The sequence below is a fragment of the Haliotis cracherodii genome, unplaced genomic scaffold, assembly GCF_022045235.1.
Source record: "Haliotis cracherodii isolate W230 unplaced genomic scaffold, xgHalCrac1.p SCAF_2, whole genome shotgun sequence".
NCBI lineage: Eukaryota > Metazoa > Mollusca > Gastropoda > Lepetellida > Haliotidae > Haliotis > Haliotis cracherodii.
This window is the reverse complement of record NW_027266275.1, coordinates 75,207,830-75,222,214: the sequence shown is the minus strand read 5'-3', so window position 1 is coordinate 75,222,214 and position 14,385 is coordinate 75,207,830. Positions and strand designations below refer to the sequence as shown.

General features: G+C 41.4%; 1 protein-coding gene across 1 annotated transcript in view; it reads left to right on the top strand.

Moving 5' to 3' along the window:
* Nucleotides 1–14,385, top strand: part of LOC139468517 (chondroitin sulfate N-acetylgalactosaminyltransferase 1-like) — a 65,975-nt gene that overhangs the window by 24,031 nt on the left and 27,559 nt on the right. The window contains exon 2 of the mRNA XM_071250520.1: nucleotides 475–689. The gene's annotated coding sequence lies outside the window, so the exon portion shown is untranslated. The remainder of the gene's footprint in view (nucleotides 1–474; nucleotides 690–14,385) is intronic.

The following is a 14,385-nucleotide window of genomic DNA, read 5'->3' as shown; positions in this document are numbered from 1 at the left end:
AGGCAAAGATGGTTTGGATTGTACTTTGGCTTCTCTTCATAACACATATGCAATGAATGTTAACAGGTGATTGCTGAAGATATTGGGGTGAAAGCTATTGCATTATAAGATACTGTATGTTTGTACTTGTATTAATATGAAACAGTTGTAATAACAGTCTGTGTGTATATTAGATGTTGTTGTCCTGCATCCCCTCCCTCCTCCCCCTCCTCCTCCCCCTCCTCCTCCCCCTCCTCCTCCTCCTCACACCAGCAAGGGTTAACCCCTATCTTCATGCTGGTGTTCCTTTGTCAGTGCTAATTAGTGCCCTGTGGGGTTACCAATTACATGTCTTGATAAACTTGGCTGTTAATTGCTGAAACATTGCTGGTGTGGCATTCAGCAATTTAGCAATCAGCAGTTGCTCACTCTTGTAGTGATGTGTTTGATTGATGTAGAATGGCTTATGGATATTTTATGATTGTTTCCCTGCAGACTGGGGACGACTCCCTGACAGCTCCGGACAGCCCCATCAACCCCTACCCCCCTGGTGTCACGTTTCTCCTTCTGCACCATGAGGGTTGGACCGATGACCACGTGCGGGCTCTCATTCCCGCCCCTTCCCCTCCATGCTGCTGGCAGCCTCTGAGAGAGATGGCCAGTCAGACTCATACAGTGTTGCAGCTTGCACTGGGAGGGCAGCAGTATGGGTGAGTGATAAATGTCTTATAGAATGGTTTAAATGTGTTTGTGATATGGTATAATGAACTGTTGAGACTCACAGTGTTGCAGGATACTTTGGGAGGGCAGCACTATGGGTGAGTGATAAATGTCTTATAGAATGGTATGAGGTGATATATGTGTTTTTGATATGGTATGATGAATAGTTGAGACTGACAGTGTTGCAGGATACATTGGGAGGGCAGCACTATGGGTGAGAGATAAATGTCTTATAGAATGGTATGAGGTGATATATGGGTTTTTGATATGGTATGATGAATAGTTGAGACTCACAGTGTTGCAGGATACTTTGGGAGGGCAGCACTATGGGTGAGTGATAAATGTCTTATAGATCTTAGTGATTGCTATCCCCAGGAATGTAATACACAGGGATGAATGTGTCCATCTGTCCAATACTGCACACATGTCAACAAAATTGTGCCATTTTAATTTGATGGATAAGGAATTTGAAATTTCGTCATTTTCAAAGAATGAAGTTGGACTTGGCAATACTTGGTTTGTATGACAGCAAGGGTTGTTTCATTAGCACAACTTAAAAGTTACATGAGACATTGATACTTGACTTGGTAATTGGAAAGTTTGGCTTGTGTTTGCATTCAAATGTGAGTCCGAGTCAGTGTAAAGCTTGTCCTATGAGACTCAGTGTTGGGGGGTATGTCTGATGACTCTTATTCTGTAGGAGTCTTTTCATCTGGTAAAGGGTGCACGGGTGGCCCAGTCGTCCAAGGCGCCGCTTTTCGCTGTGCAGAGTTGCATCCCCTGGGCACGCCAGAAACCTATGATTGTGGGTTCGAATCCCGGTTCACCCCGATTATGTTTCTAGGCTTGTCAGCACCATACCCGTGCTCGTGGGTTTTACCAAAGTGGTAAACCTGTGAGACCTGCCACCTCCCACATTAAGCTGACACGACGTAATATAACTGTAATACTGTTAAAGGCGGCGATAAACACAACTCACTCACTCACTCATCTGGTGAATGTTCAGCAGGTCCAGCCACCATGAAGTTTAGAATAAATCTTCAACAACCCATGCCTGTCTCCCTGTTGAGACCCAGTTAGAATCGGTTTTCAGCAACCCATGCTTGTCTCCCCGTGAAGATCTGGGTTAGAATTGGTCTTTGGCAACCCATGCTTGTCTCCACGTAAAGATCTGGGTTAGAATTGGTCTTTGGCAACCCATGCTTGTCTCCACGTGAAGATCTGGGTTAGAATTGGTCTTCAGAAACCCATGCTTGTAAGAAGTGGCTAATGGGATTGGGTGGTCAGGCTTGCTGATTTGGTTGATGTATGTCATTGTATCTCGGTTGTGTAGATTGATGCTCATGATATCAATCACTGGATTGTCTTTTCCAGATTTGATTATTTACAGACAGCTGTCATATAGCTAGAACAGCTGAGTGTGGTGCTAAACAACAAACAGAATCATATTGATGTGTTTAGCTACATATAATCAGAGCGTCCTCCCTTAATGCCTAACAAAGTCGGGGAGTGCCCCAGTGGTCAAAGGCACTACACATTGATGTGCAGAGATGCATCCCTCAGCCATGCCAGAAACTTAGGACAATGGGTTCCAATCTGAATTGACGATGTTTACGAGCCTTGGTTCGACAGCATCCCCATGCTCATGGGTTTCCACGAAGTGGTAAATGTTTCCGACCTGCATCACTTCAGGCATTCCTCCCACTTGCACATGATCAAGCAGACAGGTAGTGATGTAACCAAGCAATCTAGGATCGGTTGGGAACTTTCATGGAATCTTGCTTGACCAAGATTCTACTGATGGTGACAAAACATATTAACCTTTGGGAGAAGGGTGCCTATACCTTGGTGGACATTTTGAAATTTTGACCCATATTGATAATTTAGTCACATGGAAATGTGCAAGAAATGGAAAATGCCTGCCTGTTCACTAACAAAATCCTTAGCAGTCTACAAAACCTAGGTTGTTGAATAAAGTCTTGACGGTTTGTGGGTCAGGGAATTGAAGCTATCTCCATAGTATTGCAATTGTTAAACTGCCAACAATGGTCACCTAACCAGGCACTGCTTGGCGGTATCGTATCGTATCGCAGTCAGATGGGAGAGGTTTGCAAACAGGCCCAGTGTGGCGGACATGTTTTACCTATTGCTACGCTGATGATAAATGCAGTCAGACACTGATAATGACAGCCACAGACATTGATTTGACAAGTGAAGCTGTGTACCAATGTTGGTAGAGGATAGATGATGTGTGAGGTAACTAGGATTTCAAAAAATAGGCCTGCTCGCTCGCTGTTTCCAAGAGGACAGTGGGAGTCGAGTCAGGTGGTTCTGCTCGGGAGTTATGATACAGTTGATAATGTCGCAAACATGGAACAGATTCCTTTAGCAATTGTATCTCTGATTGATGGATGTATTGGAGTGTCTGTGTTATGCAGACTGGATGTTTTCTGTCGGCATCTGGTTCCGTGAATTATGCACTGTTTGCTTGGTCCTGGAACTAGTGTTTATCTTCACTGATAAGAAATACGCACAAAAAATTCAACTTTTTGCTGTTGCTGTGAACTGATAATGGTTTGCAGTAAGATAAACACATTATCTGGGGTTAGCTCTTCAGTTACTCCTTCTTTGAGGAAAACTTTCTTTGCGGGGCACCAGCTTTCTGGACAGGTTTATATCATGCTAGGCAAGTGTGCATGGGAAAATGAGTCGTTTTTCACAAAAGGATAACAAACATCACTGATTTTCCTCCAAACTTTTGGTGTTAAACTGTTATTACTATCAAGCGTAACTGATGTGTTATTTTGATATTTCAGTATTTTGATAATTAGTAGATAAAAAATTACATTTATCGTGATGAAGATTAATTCTGGTGTATATGTTGTTGATAAGGTTATCGGTGGAGTGTGTGGCCAGCCCTCCTCTACTGGTGTGATTCCAACAGGCTGCATGAGCTGACCCATGAAATGCACTTTCTGGCCTCAAGATTAGCTGAAGCTGCCTAACAGTGTGACCAGCTGTTGGGGGGGGTGGGGGGGGGGGGTCACCCTGGGGCAAAGTGGAAGGGCAGAGTTCTGACTGCTTGATGCTTATATTATTATATTACTTTCAATCCACCATCTGCTGCTGTCTTGCCCATGGTGATTACTGCTTGTGCAACCCCCTCCCATTCACCCCCAGCTCCCTGTATATTCCCCCACTGTCCTCGAGCTCCCCTCTCCTCCCCCACTGTGTCCTTGCTTCTCCACCCCAATTGTGTCATTGCATCATCTGTCCTGTGAAGATCCAGGAGCATCCAGGAAGAGGATAGGTCTTCAGCAACCCCTACTTGACGTAAAAGGCGACTATGCTTGTTGCATGAGGCGACTTACAGGATCGGGTGGTCAGGCTCGCTGATGTGGTTGATGCATGTCATTGTATCCCTATGGTGTGGATAGATGCTCATGATGTCAACCATTAGATTGTCAGGTCCAGACTCGATTATTTACAGACCACCGTCATATAGCTGGAATAATGCTGAGTGCGGTATTAAACAACAAACTAAACAAACGTTGTGTTTTCTCTTCCCCACCCACACTGTGTCCTTTTCCCCCTCCCCCTCTTCCCCTCTCCCACTGAGTCATTGAGTCCTCACCTCCCCTCCCCCACTTTATCCTTTCCTCCCCCGCTGTATCCTCTTCCTTCCCTCTGTGTCTTCCTCTCCTCCCCCTCCCCCTCTTGTACTGTCCTCTCCTCCCCACTGCCTTCTCCCCCTCCCCCAGTGTGTACAGGTCCTGTGACCCCCAGTCACAACACACTTGGAGGGACGCTTCTCTTCAATGGGGGTAGATTAGACCAATTACTGACTGCCCCCTGCCAGGACCTGCTGTCCTGCTCAGACTCCTGTAGATCTGTGAGACAGGGAGTCCTAGGTGCTGAGACATGTGGCAGGGAGGAACTAGCTTCATTGTCCAGATTGTTCCAGTTTGGGCGAGACAGCTTTTAGTGGGGCTGGTAATATGTCATGTATGTTTGATAACATAACATTAAATTCCTGGCATTATCACAATTATCAGAAGGTTTATTTACATATTTAATTCCAATGTGAAGAATGTAAACAGCGTTGAAGAATATTTGTATAAAGAGGTTTTGAGGGTGTGATTAAATTATGTAAGTAGATATTAAACATGTCAGAGTGGTGATAGCTGTTGTTTGGGCACGATAAGGAAACGGAACAAATGCTGAATAAAAGCATGCATGCTTCTTGTGTGGAAATGGACTTAATGAACTGTATGATCTACAACAGGACAAGCAAGAGAGGTACGGAAACACTTGTATATTACATATATTTCTGTTCAACCACCTAAAGTTAAAAAAATATGAACAAAAATCCTTTTTTGAATGGTTCATGTTTGCTTGCAACAGCTTCCAAATTTTTCTGACTGAAGTAAGTAACGTGAGAGTCGGCCATTATTTGGGGAATGGTGTTAGAAGGATCATTAGGATAATGCATTTGAAATATGAAAGGCTTTCTTGAAAATAATCTCTTAACTTATTTTACTTTTTTGAGGCACAAGTTGTGAAATATGCATTTTTGTGTCAGGAAAGCATTAGCCTGTGCAGTGGAGTTGTATCTCTCTGCTGATGCTGCGGGCTGGTGATGACCTACATCAGGTCACCCAGTACAACCACCAATGTAATAGACAGAGACTCCCTGGATAGCTGGAGTAAAAGTGTAACCAACAGCGCCTGTGACTGATGGCTTCGGGGGTTCTTACCATAGCAAGATAGGTGTCTGGGTAGAACCCATCTTCACATCTTCCTTGTGGTATCCTGCTGGTTTAATGTGACCCATAAATGTGCATCCAATATGCACAATTATAAACTACCTACACGATAAGTCACTAAGATCAAAGAAGAACGAAGCATGGTTTATTTCACGATAAAACATTGTTCTATCATGACATCATTTCTGGAGATTTGGATAAGCGCTCGCAACTTGATGATGTCATATATTGAGCGCATTAATTTTGAGTGGGAAGTGTCTTGTAAGTTGTTCCCCATAGATGTAGCTGGGCCTCGCAGATGAACGAAATGGGTGAATGGTCATGACAATAGTATTCAGAGAAAGGGTACAGATACTGGATGTGAGAATTGCGAGAATATGCGGGAAATACCGAACTTCACCCACCTGTTCTTTAAAGGGGCACTAATCTCTGCCTTTTTCTCGGCTGTCTGACACTGCCTGCTAGTGCTCACCATCTGTCGTGAGTTGTTTTGCTCCATAATGCAACAGAGCGTACCGTCTGCAAGGACAACTAAATTAACTAGGAAGCAATATTTGTTTCACGGATTTTTAAACACGATTGTTTACCCCAGATCTATGAAGATTTCGACAAAGGGCACGTGTTGATTAATTTCTTTAGCCTAAACAAACAGACAAAAAGAACGCTGAAATCTCATCGGATGTTGTTATTTGTAAATACCCCTGATGGTTATAGTTTAAGTATAAAAATAAGTATTCCTGCAGTGAAAGCATTTTCGGAATTCAGATTCCATGGATAATACGTTTTCTACTCTCTTCTTGTCATCCATGTTTTCTGGTATAACCCTACACTTGTGTATTTGCCATCATTCACATGATGCTCAGTTAATGAATTTATTACAGGCATAATTAGTGGTAGCACCACTCAGATTACCTGATGAAGGTTCCCATTTGGCATTTCTTGTGTCTGTGGTAATTATTCAATCTAAATCCATGTTTGAAGTGAGGTGAAATGTGTGTTATGTAATATGCAGGTGAACCCAGCAAGAGATGAATGATCAGTTTGTATACTTTTCTGTAAATCAACGGATAATTCCTAGCCGTCAAAGGATCAACAGAAAATACGTTGATTACTTAATCACTGTTATCTTGCAAAGTGGATATGTCAAAAGTAAGTGTTTACATGTGTAGGTTTAATAAAGCCAAGGAAATACACTCATATCATGGCATTAAGTGCCGATGTAAAAACAACATAATTGTTCAAAGGGCTAATAGATAATACGTTGATTGAATGCTCATTGTTATCTAACTCAATGGATTTGGTACAATAAAACACTGTTTATTCCCCCTTGCAGCGTTTTATTGTATGATAAACATCTCTCATTCGTTGTTTATTTCTTAAATAAGGAGTCTCACACCTTTTGATATTAAATGTATCAGCACAAATCAATAAAAGTTTTTATCTCTGAGGCTTGGCTTTTGTTGATGAGTGTTGATATATTTCATATAGAAAATATGGGAGAAAATCTCTTTGTCATTAAAATCTTTCTTCCAACCGTTTCAGTTTGTAAACAGTAGTGAGCTGTGCCTAGAGTGTCCTAATTGTAAAAAGTACAGCTCACTAGCTTCAGTAGCAGAGAGATTAGTGATGTCATTTGATTGTGACCTCATGGTAGACGATGATGTCACAATGGTCTGCAAGCACTGACACATTCCATTGTAGCTGTATCTCCTGGGAGATCTCACCCAAGCCATATCATCTGTGGAAGCCAGATGTGGAAAATAAATATACAAAACATTAATCATTCTGCATTAAATTAATTAATTAATTTATCAGTGGTTTGAAGAGTTCCAGCTTCTTAATACACACTGTTTCTTATCATAATGATAACTTCTTAAGTTATACCATGTCATGGTGTAGTATGGCCACTTACACTTACGAGGACCCTTATGAAAATACTAATTGAGTTCTCGGGCCCCTCTTCAACAAACTAGAATAAAAAATCTGATGATGTATTCTAAACTCTTATTTGTCGACAGCCTTTCTAACGTTGATAACATTTTCCTATGGCACTTTCAGCTGGATGTGCTTATCATGATTAAGCTACTGGAGCCCCTTGGTCAAGGGAATACAGGAAGCGGGCATTGTAGACTTACCGTATTCGACGTAATAAGCGCCCTGCTCCAATAAGCGCCCATGTCGATATTTGCTAATATATTGGCTAGTGAACATTCCCAATTAACACCCCTTCCGATTGATCAATTTACTAGAGACTTATTTTTTGGCTAATAATATGCACTCATGTCTTATATGCAATTTTAGTTATGGGCAATTAAATTCTGGAAAAATATATCTGTCGTATATAAACATTTCGGGCTGTCTGCATAAACCACAAAAATTTTCTTTCAACTCTTGACTTTTTAACCAAGATAATATTCTAATACAACCCCCTTTTTCTAATTTGAGATCGCCCTGGGCACTCATTACGTCGGTGTTTGGGAGTATCCCAACAATGTGAAACTGTCTGGACCTCCTCTTGAACCATGCCTACATGTCTCAGAACTTTCAGGCCAAAGTCAGATACACATTGGAACAGGTTATTAGGGCCTGATGTTGTTGGTGCCTAAGGCTTTGTGATACACTGGGATGGTATCGTGTATAAGCCATCTGTTGAGTGCCAAGTTTGGTAGACACAGTGAAATCCCTTCATCATGTTTAGTCCAGACCCTGTCAGTCATGAAATCTTGCTTTCCTGTCGATGATGCAAGGAATGTCTATGTAATTTTATACAGTAAGGTATCGTTGATTCACTAATCCTGAAACGTATTAATCCAGATGATTAATCAAGAATACCAGAATAAGAATTTTTATTGTACAGAACACCCTTGTAGGGTAGGGTACAAACTGTCTACATATGGACATGTTTATGATTATAGACATGAAAGGAAGATATATATGATGTACATTATACATAGAGGTATTACATGTTATTTCACAGCATATAAACATTTATGTATATCATGAGGTGGCTGGCAGCGTACACTTAGTGTTGATACTGCATTGATGGACTAAAATAGAATTTCTCATTGCCTCAGCTTAAACATGTGGAATACATGATGATATGACTGGTAATCATACATCTGAATTAATGGGGTTTCACTTGTAAAAATGGTTCATCTGGATTAATGGGGTTTCACTTGTAAAAATGGTTCATCTGGATTAATGGGGTTTCACTTGTAACAGCACATCTAGATTAACAGGGTTTCTAAGGTAATGACACATCTGGATAAATGGGGTTTCACCGGCAAAAGCACATCTGGAAAGAAAGGATTTCACTGGTAATGGTACATCTGGATAAAAAGGATTTTACTGGTAATGGTACATCTGGATTAACAGTGTTTTACAGGTATTAGTACATCTGGATTAAAGGGGTTGCACTGGTAATAGTACATCTGGATTAAAGGGGTTTCACTGGTAATGGTACATCTGGATTAAAGGGGTTTCACTGGTAATGGTACATCTGGATTAAAGGGGTTTCACTGGTAATAGTACATCTGGATTAAAGGGGTTTCACTGGTAATAGTACATCTGGATTAAAGGGGTTTCACTGGTAATAGTACCTCTGGATTAAAGGGGTTTCACTGGTAATGGTATATCTGGATTAAAGGGGTTTCACTGGTAATAGTACATCTGGGTCAAAGGGGTTTCACTTGTAACAGTACATCTGGATTAAAGGGGTTTCACTGGTAATAGTACCTCTGGATTAAAGGGGTTTCACTGGTAATGGTATATCTGGATTAAAGGGGTTTCACTGGTAATAGTACATCTGGGTCAAAGGGGTTTCACTTGTAACAACAGTACATCTGGATTAAAGGGGTTTCACTGTATTTCAGAGTTAAACTGAGAAGGTACAAATGAACGACAATGTGAATTAAGTGCGTGTATTGGGTACAAAATCTCTTTGAAGGATGCTCATGGATGAACGCAAGATGAAGGCTGTGGCCGCCCATCCCCACCTGTCAACAGAAGCAGCAGCTGGTGGGGGAAGAGAGGTGGTGTGCGTGCCACTGTATCATGCACTCACCAGGGCTTCATCTCAAGTTCAGGGGCAGTCGGGTAGTGTAGTGGTTAAAGCTTTCGCTCATCACACAGAATGTGTGAAGCCCATTTCTGGTGTCCCCTGCAGTGATATTGCTGGAATATTGCTAGAAGTGGCGGAAAACTATACTCACTCACTCATCTGATGTTCACTGATAAGGATTGCATGTCTCTAAGGCAATAGAAGAGAGGGTGTCAATTAGACTTGCATAAGTCTCTAAGGCAATAGAAGAGAGGGTGTGAAGTAGACTTGCGCAAGTCTCTAAGGCAATAGAAGAGAGGGTGTGAATTCGACTTGCTCAAGTCTCTAAGGCAATAGAAGAGAGGGTGTGAATTCGACTTGCTCAAGTCTCTAAGGCAATAGAAGAGAGGGTGTGAATTAGACTTGCATAAGTCTCTAAGGCAATAGAAGAGAGGGTGTGAATTAGACTTGCACAAGTCTCTAAGGCAATAATTATTAGTTTAAATCATAATTTCCAGATTATGCAAATAATAAGAACAAATTGTCCCTATAAGAGACTGGAGTCCTTGTACTGTCCACTATACTAGACTTGCCTTTTAGGAGGATAGAATTACTACACATCCATGGACTTTTCTTTCAATACAGCCTGGGAGCAGGGCTAGGTGTGAATATACTGGGATCAAAATGAACCTATTTGAAAAGTTTGCAATTTTGCTCCCAATTCCTTTCTTTCTACTTGTATGTATTGATCAGCGTGTCCATCTGTCATCATCAGCTGATTGTGTTGTGGTGCCCACTGTCTGGGTGTTTTTGAAGCCTGTGATGTGTTTGGGCACATGAAGCTGACACTCCACACTGACTGAAATACTGTTTCAGTTAACATTAAACCAAACTTACTCTAAGCTTTTGGTCATTTTCAAGGAACTTGTTTGAGAAAGATTCCACTGATGATGTCAACTCAATAGCAGACCTCAATAGTCCTTTGAAGCAGACCTCAATAGTCCTTTGAAGCAGACCTCAATAGCCCTGTGAAGCAGACCGCAATAGTCCTTTGAAGCAGACCTCAATAGTCATGTGAAGCAGACCTCAATAGTTAGGTGAAGCAGAATTCAATAGTTAAGTGAAGCAGAATTCAATAGTCATGTGAAGCAGACCTCGATAGTCATGTGAAGCAGAATTCAATAGTTAGGTGAAGCAGAATTCAATAGTTAAGTGAAGCAGAATTCAATAGTCATGTGAAGCAGACCTCAATAGTCATGTGAAGCAGAATTCAATAGTTAGGTGAAGCAGAATTCAATAGTCATGTGAAGCAGACCTCAATAGTCATGTGAAGCAGACCTCAATAGTCATGTGAAGCAGACCTCAATAGTCATGTGAAGCAGACCTCAATAGTCAGGTGAAGCAGACCTCAATAGTCATGTGAAGCAGACCTCAATAGTCATGTGAAGCAGACCTCAATAGTAAGGTGAAGCAGAATTCAATAGTCCTTTGAAGCAGACCTAAATAGTCCTTTGAAGCAGAATCAATCGTCATGTGAAGCAGACATCAATCGTCATGAGAAGCAGACATCAATAGTCATGAGAAGCATATTTGCAACTTGCAATACTTACAAGCTTCGACTCCGTGTATAAGACGACCCCCCTTCTTAGCCCCCTCATTTTAGGTACGAAAAACTCGCCTTATACACAGCGATATACGGTATGTGACTTCCAAAGCTGATTTTTGTACACCTGTATGTTGTTTATAAATTGGTATGTTTAGGAGGAGTTTTAGCATGAATTCAGACATGGCACTGATGAGATACTACACAGTCCCAAGAAGCATAACTGCTCCTCTGGAGGTTGTGTTCGCCGGGAGATGGAAACCCAAACTCATTTAGACAGGAAGAAGTGTACAATAAATCACACAGAATTTGTTATTCAAGAGTAGAGTTCACTTTACATACATATAAAGCTGACATGATTAGCCATTCATTCCATGGTGTATATTTTATGAGGATTGTTTGTCGGCGTGGTAACTAGAGCCAGGTGTGTTCCCTCACAGTGGGACATGACATCCCAGGGGGGACAATCTACATCAGACTTGCACAAGTCTCTAAGGCAAATATTAGTTTAAATCATAATTTCTAGATTATGTAAATAATAAGAACAAGTTGTCCCTATTAGAAACTGTACTGTCCATTATCTAGACTTGCCTATTAGGAGGATACAATACCACACATCCATGGACTTTACTTTCGGTACAGCCTTTGAGCAAGGCTTAATCTACATGTGCAATGCATTTCTCCCACAAACCTGTAGGACATTCACAAAGTGTAGCATGTAATCTGATGTAATCTGATGTAGACATCAGAAATTCAGTCATGACATGGCAACAATGACCTGCAGAGCTGCATTGTGTTGAGGTGATTGGGCTGCTTTGTCTGTGTCTGACTTAGAACTTAAAGAGGTTTTAGTAGACTAACATTTAACAAGAAAATATTTTAGAATCTTCATTTTTCACTTGTCCTTGTAATTACTCTATGTTTGATAAGGATATTTCCATGACACACAAAACTGATTCTCATAATGCCCAGTGTGTATTTAGATATATCTGACATGACTGATGGTCCTTGTCAAAAGTTTAGTAGTATATGTTATACATAGGGTTCCAGGGGATGTGTTTCGTTTCTGAGACCCTGGAACTGAAGAATTCCATTCTTTTCAAAGAACTGTCGCAGCGATAGAAATTGGCACTGGTCCTGCAATCCTTGCCAAATGCCCAATAGTTAAGGTATCATAGTGAGTGTGTGAGTGAGTATGGTTTTACGCTGCTTTTAGCAATATGCCATCAATATCATGGCGGGAGACACTTGAAATTGGCTTCACACATTGTACCCATGACGGGAATCGAACCTGGGTTTTCGGCCTGATGAGCCAACCCTTTTACCACTAGGCTACCCGACAGGCGCTAAGGTATCATTAGGACTGGTAGTAATTTGCCATTTTGTAAGGGGTTTGCTGTATGTTGTCATTGTAAGGACAAGTGGTCTAAACATGTTAGTTTCTATTATTGCTGTACATTTGCTTGGGAATGTTTGGATGTGTTTGGGTCAGGGTTTGTGTGAGAGACTTGGGTTTTAGAAGCACCTTTAACTTTTATGCTGTACCATTAAGCATGTTAATTAGTATTTTGTCACTAAACTTTCCATCCTAACTTTGAGTGCTGTGTATGAGTGAGGGAGTGTGTCTGTTAATATGGTTGTTGCTGCTTCTAGCATTGTCCAAGCAGTATTGCACTAGGGGACACCAATAATGGGCTTCACCCACTGTACTGGGAACAGAACCTAGGTCTTCAGTAGTTTGAACTGACACTGTAACTACAGGGCTTCCTCAGCGCCCCTGAATGATGTTTTTAGTGGTCTAGTGAGGTCCCTGGTGTGTCTAGGTTTTAAGTGAGTGAGTTAATATTGCTGTTTGCCGCGTCATCAGGTTTTCTGCTCTTTGCAGGGGTTTAGTTAGAAAGTTTGGGAGAGACAGTGCTTGAAGGCAAAAGTCAGCTGAAACAAAGGTAGAAACCTGCGTTGATGAGGATGGAGAAAGACAATGGATGATATCCTAGAATCAACTCAATCAAGAATAACAAATTTCATTCTACAGAAATGCCCAGTTGAGACAGGGAACAAAAATAGAAGATTTATATGGCAGTGATAAGAACATGGCAAATGATTATGCAATTTCTGATTTAAATGCTGTGCATACTCAGTAAGGGTCATCCTGTGGCTTGTATTTATTGCCTTTGTGATATAATCTTTTGGTCCATGCTGGTCAGACAGATTGGACCCAGATGTTGCAGCTTATGTTTTTTCATCAGTTGACACCTGTTTTATATCAATAAGATCAGGGGCAGTCGGGTAGCCTTGTGGTTAAAGGGTTCGCTCGTCATGTACCCAAAGATGTAGGAAAGGATAATTCAGGTGGCATTATCTTGAAGGATGTGATTCACTGGGGAGGGTATAGTGAAAGTGAGCTGATTACATATGGGGGGATGTGTACTGATACAGACAATATAACTGGAAGAAGAATTGGAAGTTGGAATAAGCTGATAAGATATGTAAGACCTGAGTTCCTTGGGTCAGAGAAACAGAGAAGGGGTGGGGGTGGGGGTGGGGGTGGGGGTGGGGCTGGGAATCCGGATGATATTCAAGAGTGAGAGGGGGGAGGGGGGATTACCTGCAGGAGGCATCACTTGCCCTGGAGGCCCGAGTCTGTGGAAGCATTAACTTGGAGAGAGGACTCTGCCTTACTGGCAAGGGCTTGTTATTGTTCCATTGTGAGTTGAGACACAATACTCTTTCTTATTCTTATTTGTTATTGGTATATTTGTAGTGTAGCTTTTGTACCCTGACCCATGAAGGCGTTTTGTAAAATATAATACATTGAATCTATATTATGTATTCTTTGTCTATCGCAGGTCATCAGTTTGGACAGTTTCTTATAGATAGTGCTCAGTATGCCTGCTTAATCTATTATGCATGTGTATATGATGACAAAAATAACATCAGATAAACAGAGTTCACTCTCACAAGTGATGTTGCATGGCGAGATTACCATGAAAATGTTCAAGTTCATAAACACCAGTTATCTGGAGTTTACATGAATAATATTCAAATGTCAACAACCTGAAGGAAAAAAGAAGGACATACATAGCTTTGGTTCAAATACATCTTGATATGGTTGAGCGTGTGATATCATGTTCCATTTCTAATTCTTAAGTGGTTTTGCATGAGATGTTTTGTGGGTAGCTACGTGATTGGGGCTGTTGTGTTTACAGGGGCCACTTCCGGGCTGGAATTGTTGGATGCTTGAAAACCAAGCAGGGTACCAGACAGACTTGCACAAG